Raw genomic sequence first — 7766 nt, 5'->3', positions numbered from 1 at the left:
CCTCATGAAGTTCAACAAGGCCAAGTGCAAGGACCTGCACCTGGGTCAGGGCAACCCCTAGTATCAATACAGGCTGGGGGACAAAGGGATTGAGAGTAGCCCTGAGGAGAAGAACTCGGGGGTACTGGTAGATGAAAAGCTGGACGTGACCTGGCAAGGTGTGCTTGTTACTGTAATGCTTGTTACTATAATCCTGGGCTGCATCAAAAAAAGTGTGGCCGGTAGGTTAAGGGAGGTGATTCTGCTCTGGTGAGACCCCACCTGGAGTGCTACATTCAGCTCTGGAGCCCTCAGCACAGGAAAGATGTGGACATGTTGGAGCAGGTCCAGAGGAGGGCCATGAAGATGATCAGGGGGATGGAGCACCTCTCCTGTGAGGACAGGCTGAGTTGGGGTTGTTCAGCCTGGAGAAGAGAAGGCTCCAGGAAGACCTTATAGCAGCCTGTCAGTATCTAAAAGGGGCTTATAAGAAAGATGGGGACAAACTTTTTAATAGGACCTGTAGCGATAGGACAAGGGGTAACGGCTTTAAACTAAAAGAGGGTAGATTTAGACCAGATATAAGGAATAAAGTTTTTACAACGAGGGCGGTAAAACACTGGAACAGGTCTCCCAGAGAGGTGGCAGATGCCCCATCCCTGGAAACATTCAGGGTCAGGCTGGACAGGGCTCTGAGCAACCTGATCTAGTTGAAAATGTCCCTCCTCCAAGGTGGTTGGACTAGATGACCTTTAAAGGTCCCTTCCACCCCAAACCATTCTATGATCCAGGGTACAGGACATGATTGACTGAATCTGAAGAACCTCAGGTATAGTTTACAAGATATATCTTAAAGTATCAGCAAAAATGTTAACAGTGATAACTCCTATAGTGAAATGTTGGTCCAAGAGTTGGTATACAGTCATTGTTAGGGTAATTTTGAACTGAAATTGTTAAAGCATTCAGAAACATCCACTAAGAATCACTCTGGAATGACAAGGAAAAATTAGGCTTACTAGATGAGAAATGGAAGTGTTAGACTTTTGTTATTTAATTTTTAATTTCTATACTGTAACAGATACAGATAAATTCTAACAACAGTCATTCAGAAACATGATACAGTTTTAAAACTCTTCAAGACAGAAAAAAATATTGAAGTCAGCTAAACATAAACTTAGCAAAGGCTGATTCAGTAGGACTTGCGAAAATAAAATTGTGGCGGATACAGTTTAATTTCTATAAACCTGTTTGACAGCAACCCTGAAAACTGTTTTGAGAAAACTGTTTTCTACTCTGCCATTCAGAAAGCTTTGTATGTCTAGACTGATGGTGCTAACATCCCAGGTAGTGACTGTGGACAGTAATAGAAATGTTCAACATAATGTCTTATCTTTGGTGTGGAATCTAATAAGACAGCCAAAGAAATCAAATTTGCAAATCACTGTCTCTGAAAAGACTCTTCGCTGTAATTAATTTTCTACTCAACCTGTAGATAATCCATTGTTACTCTTCCAAATATAAGCAGGTGGACAGCAATTAGCTAATTCTAAAATCCTTTCTGTTCCTTAATTTTAATTAAAGTATCTGGTACTTCATTTAATGAAGTAATTACATTATTGAAAGATGGTATTAGCACAATCAGGTTTCTGTATTGTTAGCTTGTCAAATGGACATCCATCCTGTTATGGTACTGCACAAGCAATACCATTTCCACATGCGGTTTAAAAAGCAAAATGTCTTGCAGCTGACCTTTTACCACTTCCATTGAGTCTGGTTCTCCTCAGTGAGGAATTCTACTTTCAGCTTCGGTGAATTGGATGCTCTGGAAGCTCAATCTGATCCGACACTATTATGAAACACCAAATTTATGTGCTAAAATTGAGACAAAGGGCAAATGACAATGGAAGTAGAAATGCCACACTTGATGGACCAGATTCTCATTTTATTTCCATCAGTTATTGTAATGTAGTGGAATTACTTCAGCACAATTCTGCCATAAATAAACACTCATGGTGTTATCGTGGTTAGAGAGGAAGTGCTATCTAGTGAATAGAAAAGATTTATTTCATCTGTTCTAATGGTAGCCTCTTAATTTCTATGTGATCTCAAGAAAGTGACTTAAGTCTTTGTCATTCTGTTTTCTTGTGATTTAAATAGGTCACACTAACACTTTGCTACCTTGAATCATTGTGAGGATAATTAAAGTTTCTCAAGCACTTTGGTACCTCCAAGTAAAAAGGGTAAATAAATGTAACTATGTAATTTTTCTAGGTTGGATTGAAAAGAGGAGTTGCAATTGGCAGAAGTTTATTTATAATTTTGATGGTTGGCATAATGAGCCCTTTACATCAAAGTCTGATAATGCAGCTGGTTATGTGAAATTTATGACTGAGTATATAAATTAGAACTTAATGTCTTAAAAGGGATTGGATTAGTGTGGCTGATAGAGACTGATTAGGTTTTTTTAATTGAATGGGAATGATGGGATAATTCCCCTAGGGTGTGGGAAATTCGGTATTATGGATTCATTATGATAAAATGTACACTTGAAGGATATGAAAGAAGCACATGGAAGTCACCACTTAATTTCTACTTTTCTGTCTTAGTCTTTTCGCTTTCCATAAATCAGAGAATCTAGGTAGTTTTTCAGATTTACAGTCGAATGTTGTATTCTTTTTCTGTTACCAATAATATAAAGTATATCTTCTATACAAATCCCCTTTTTCCCTAACACATATTTGGTGGTAGGGATCATGAGGAACAGGTTAAAGGGCTGTTATAAATCCATATCAAATTACATTTACTGGTATCTAACTTAAATGATCCTTGGTGCAGCTTAATCATGTGACGTCTCATCCTGTCCATCACAGGAATGCAGAACGAGTTAGTCCTTTCCACTTTTTGGCAATATTTTTGTAAAAGCATAAAAACATGCTCCCTTTTCTTTCATCAAGGCTAAGCAATCCTGATTCTTTCAACTTCTTATGGCAGGCCTTATTTTCTGAATTTCTTACCATTGCTGTGCCGCTCTTTTTGAGTGATTCTGCTAAACTGACTCCTTTGGGGGTACTGCCTAGGGTTCCAGTCTTTTTCGAGACCAGTATGTATCTCAGGAGGGGGTAAAAGGGCTGCCAGTAACATAAGAAAAATTATCTCGCAAGCCAAATTCTTCTTTCAGCGACAGAATTACGTTGATTAACATAGCATAAATGAGAATATAGTCATATAATGATATAATGAGAATATAATAAGACCCCAGGTGAAGCAAGCATAGCCTTTCCGTATCCCTAACAGTAGTTTAGTGCTGCTAAATAGTAATAGTTCCAATAATTACGATTTGGGATAAAAAAAGCCCTACAGATTTAATTGATCCTTTTGTTAGCTTTTTGGGTTTTGTCCCTTGGAGTGCTGCTTTCTCTTTAGCTCTAGGGATTAGAAACTTAATTTGGCTTCTGCTGAGGCCTGGAATTACTACATAATTACTGTATTCAAAGAATCTGGAACTACAAGAAAAGCACTAAATATCACTAAGTTTATGATTAAATTTAGAGAATTGGTAACAATAGTTATTTTCCTAAAGAATATCAACCCGACAGCCATTATTTTGTTAAATAAGTCTGTTTATAATTGTTGGTAATATACAGAAACATTTTTAACTGAACTAAAAATAGCTTTCTCTCATACAGTTTCAGACAGCAATGACTTCTTTCTTGTTTTTTTTTTTTTTTATTTTATTTCATCAGAATTTTTACCAGCTTTCCCACTGGCTCTCAGGCTGCTGTGTTTCAAGTTGGAGTAGCAGATAGTTGAAAGATATATAAAATGCAGAAAATAAAATATAAAACATGAAGAATGTTTATTTCTGTATGTGGATTCCCCTGCATACTTAGTTTCACATATTGGAAATATGTTTATAGCTTCTATAGGGTAGTCTTCCAGCTGTAGGAGATCTAAACCAATAAATGATGTTTGAGATTGCTTTTTGTAGTATTTTCTATTTACTATTAATCTGTTTATGATTCAAAAGACTTGTTCCAAAGTCTATTAAAATAAGTGGCAGACTTCCACAGGCTTTGGATCCATCCTTAAATAACTTATAATATTGATGATGTATTTTCACTTGAAAGCATAAGGTTGGCATAGTATTTTTTGTTTCTCATATGGGCGAAGCTGATGCTTGAGAATTAGTTTGTCTAAGCCAGCTCAATTTTAACAGAAAAATTAAATTTGTGACTTATAGCTTCTCCAAGGCTGGTGCGTTTCTGTTGCTCAGCACTGGCCAAAACCTGTCTTAATTTATGATCTATGAATTCTCATTCCAATACTGAGATTTTACTGCGTTTATGTCAAAGCAGAATTTGGTCCAATATCCTAAAGTTTATTTATATGTGTTCTCAAAGATCAGTTTCCATTCAGTTATGAAAATCCACGCATGCATTTTTGTAGAAAACAGTGATAATTCGCTAAAAATTTGACAACAATTTTGCATTTTAAATACCTTCTAGGCTTTAAAGCAAAACCTTAGAAGATCAATAATTCTTATATAGAGAGACTATAAAAAACACTAATCTATGGAGCATTGTCCTCTGTTGCAGAGTATTTGCCACAGAGGCAATAATCACAACTTCACAAATGTTTGTTTTCAATATACAGAATACAAAAGCACATTTGAAGTCGGTGGAATTAGATGTCTGTAGGCTTTCTTGAAAATCCTGTTAAGTACCCTGGCTGCAATTTTGCACATCTAAAAACCCTGAAAACCTTGCAGCATGGCATCAAACAAATATAAAAACTCCAGTGAGCAAAGAGGTGTCTACTGAGATGTACAGTAACATCTGCTAGTGCAAGGTGTCTAGTTCACAGATTGCTGGAAAAGCAAATTCTGCATCTGTGAAAAATAGTTCTGAGAACTGGGATGAGAAGTTAATACCCTAGAAATTTTAATGGAGCCAAAATTCCTTAATATTTAGCTGCAGATATACACTCCAGGGATCTAGAGGCTCCTGTTTCACAATATCCTCCTTGGCGGCCTGTAAAAGAGTCCAAGAGCTTTGGAGCTGGAGCTCCAACAAGCTTTCTTGATTGGGACAGGATGAAGCTCTTAAGAACACGAATGTAGAGGTAACTACTCAATTGCATACTCTTTCATTAATGAGTCAACAATTTTCTGAAGAAACAGTGAATTTAGCTGTCATGTTTAATCCTCTATAGTCACAGAACTCAAAAGCTGAGGAATATGAATTTTTTTCGGGTCTCTTGGTGGCTGCTGAGGAAGCAGGCAAGCTTGGCAACCAGGCAAGTAACCATCAAAAAGTAATGTGAATGAAAGAATCCAGTACAATAATTTGTTACAGAAAATTTCTGACCAGATCAGGTGACATTTACAGATTCTTGGTGTGAATAAAAGGCACAATCAAAACCAGTCAGCCTGTACCGATGTATAAAATTATTATGCACTAGAAATTCAGTTGCTCCAATCTGGTCATGAAAGAGAAGAAAGAGTACGCAGAAATGCATTTCTGGTCCACCTAATCTTCTGTCTAAGGTATTATACTTCTGTGATAATGAGGAAAACCATGTTAGGCTGCTCTCCAAGCACACAGTGTGGTAATTCTGAAAGCTGAAATGGAAGAATAGGAAAACCCAAGACTCTCCCAAGTAAATTTCTTCAAGTTGTTTGGTAATATTTCAAGCTACTTGAATTATTTCCATGGTGTTCAAAAAGTCTGTAATTGAAATTGTTTGCAGTTATATTTAAACACTTTGAAAAGACCTCATGTCAATAAGAGTTTCTTCATAATATATGATAGTGCAATCAACGAGCAGATGGAAGCTAGGGCAAGGAGCTTGCGAAAAAGATTAGGGCAAACAGAGGAATTAATAATTTAATCTGAGCAAGCCACACTAATTCCTAACCTTAATGTTCAGAAAAGCCTTGAGGTTGATCTTTTTTATATGTGATTAAATTTTTGCACATACTACAAAAAATGCCTCCCACACTTATTTAAGAGCTAGTTATCTTTGACGTCTATTTTTAACATGAGATGAATTGCCCTTCTTTGTCCATAGGACCACAAGAGATGTACATGTTTATATTAGATTGGTAAGGTTAGGTGAAATTCATCCTGTCTTCAAGAAAGAGCAACTTAAAAACAAGATTGCAGTTGGTTTTTATTCAACAAGTTATGAATATATTTCATTACTGGTTCCTGAACAAGTAGTAGATCTTTTTTCTCTAAGCTGTGTGAATATATAAATATATATATACACACACAACCGACTGCTTTAAAATCATCTTTAGATTGAGTTGCAAACAGCAAATAATTAGATAGGTTCTTTCCGTGTTTGTACTCTAAAGCTATGCATTGTTCTTTATTTCTCCAATGTGGACAAATGTTTTAAATGAACCTTATGTCATATATAACAAGTTAAACCAGCAGATGTTAAGCATAGCTCCGGTTACCAAAGAAACATGCAGATGCTGGTGAATAACCAGTTTCTATGTGTGTTTCTCAAAAGAACTGTCCGTCAGAGAGCTTTGATATTCTCAGGATATGATGTCTGAAGTTTATGACACTGCTACATTTCCATCTGTTCCTGAAACTGATGGTGGCATGTGTGTCTATCCATGTGCCATTTCGTAACAAGCTGAAGTTTAGAACTATAAATCATTCTGTTGCTGCAGCAGTGACAGGTGCAGGATAACAGATGCAGTCTCCAATATATTAAGAGAATGCCATGATTTATTTGCTTTAAGGCAGTCCGGGGTTAGCAATCTGCTTGAAACTAGATAACCATATGGTGCATGGCTGCTAGAGGAGAATATTTGCCTGTAATAATGTAGTGTATTAAAATGCAAGCTCCAATATTTAGCCTTGGAAAATGTCTCTTGACACCTGTGTCAGCTCCTTGAGATGCCTGAAGACTACATTATGTGAGTTGAAGTGCAGAGTGTCACTAAACTTGTGACACATGCTTGGCAACTGGGTGCAAGTGTCCAGTACAATGAAGTGTTTAAACATGCAGATTTTCCCACTGGCCTCTAACTTAGGCATGTACCTAACAACTTAACTGAGTGAAGATCTGCAGAAAGTAGTTTTCTGGTGAAACATTAATTGTTGTTGTACCTCTCAGTTGTTAGTAAGGATGATGAAGCTGAACATATGGGCAAAGGCAGGACAGCTCTGTGATTAAGAATATAGAAATAAAAATTACCAGAACTGAGGTGCACACAAAAACATCAGAGAGATTGATGAGTTCAGGGCAGGGAGAGAGACCCGTCTCCACTACAGATTTCTCTCTAAAGAGACCTGAGAATACACAAAGCTATTGATCTAATAGCAGTACTTCCAACACAGATCTCAAATCAGGGAAAGCATGAAAATGCAGTGATGGTATTTAAGGATGGTTAAAATTGTTATTTATATAACTACAGGCCCATTATCCTGATCTCAAAGGTATGAGAAGTTTAAGAATGTGCTGTCAGGGAACAGGCAGGGTTGGTGGTTTTGGGGGGAGCTGGATAGGGTGAGTGGGTGCCTCGGGCAAGACTGGTCAAGGCAATTAATGCCTATTAGTGCCCTCAGGGCCCTGACACTTATTTTGATGGAAAAGAAACCGGAGACAGTGAAAAAATGGAGAATGAAATAAATTGCAGCTTGGGTTTGCTGAATGTGAATCACATTTGAATAGCTTGATCCTTCTTTGCTAACTCATTTTCTAGACAAAAGAAATGCCATCGATGTCATCTGTCTGGCCTACCGTGCCATATGGGAAATTGGAGAAGA

This window comes from Falco biarmicus, chromosome 2 (genome assembly GCF_023638135.1).
Source record: "Falco biarmicus isolate bFalBia1 chromosome 2, bFalBia1.pri, whole genome shotgun sequence".
NCBI lineage: Eukaryota > Metazoa > Chordata > Aves > Falconiformes > Falconidae > Falco > Falco biarmicus.
This window is presented reverse-complemented; position numbering follows the sequence as displayed.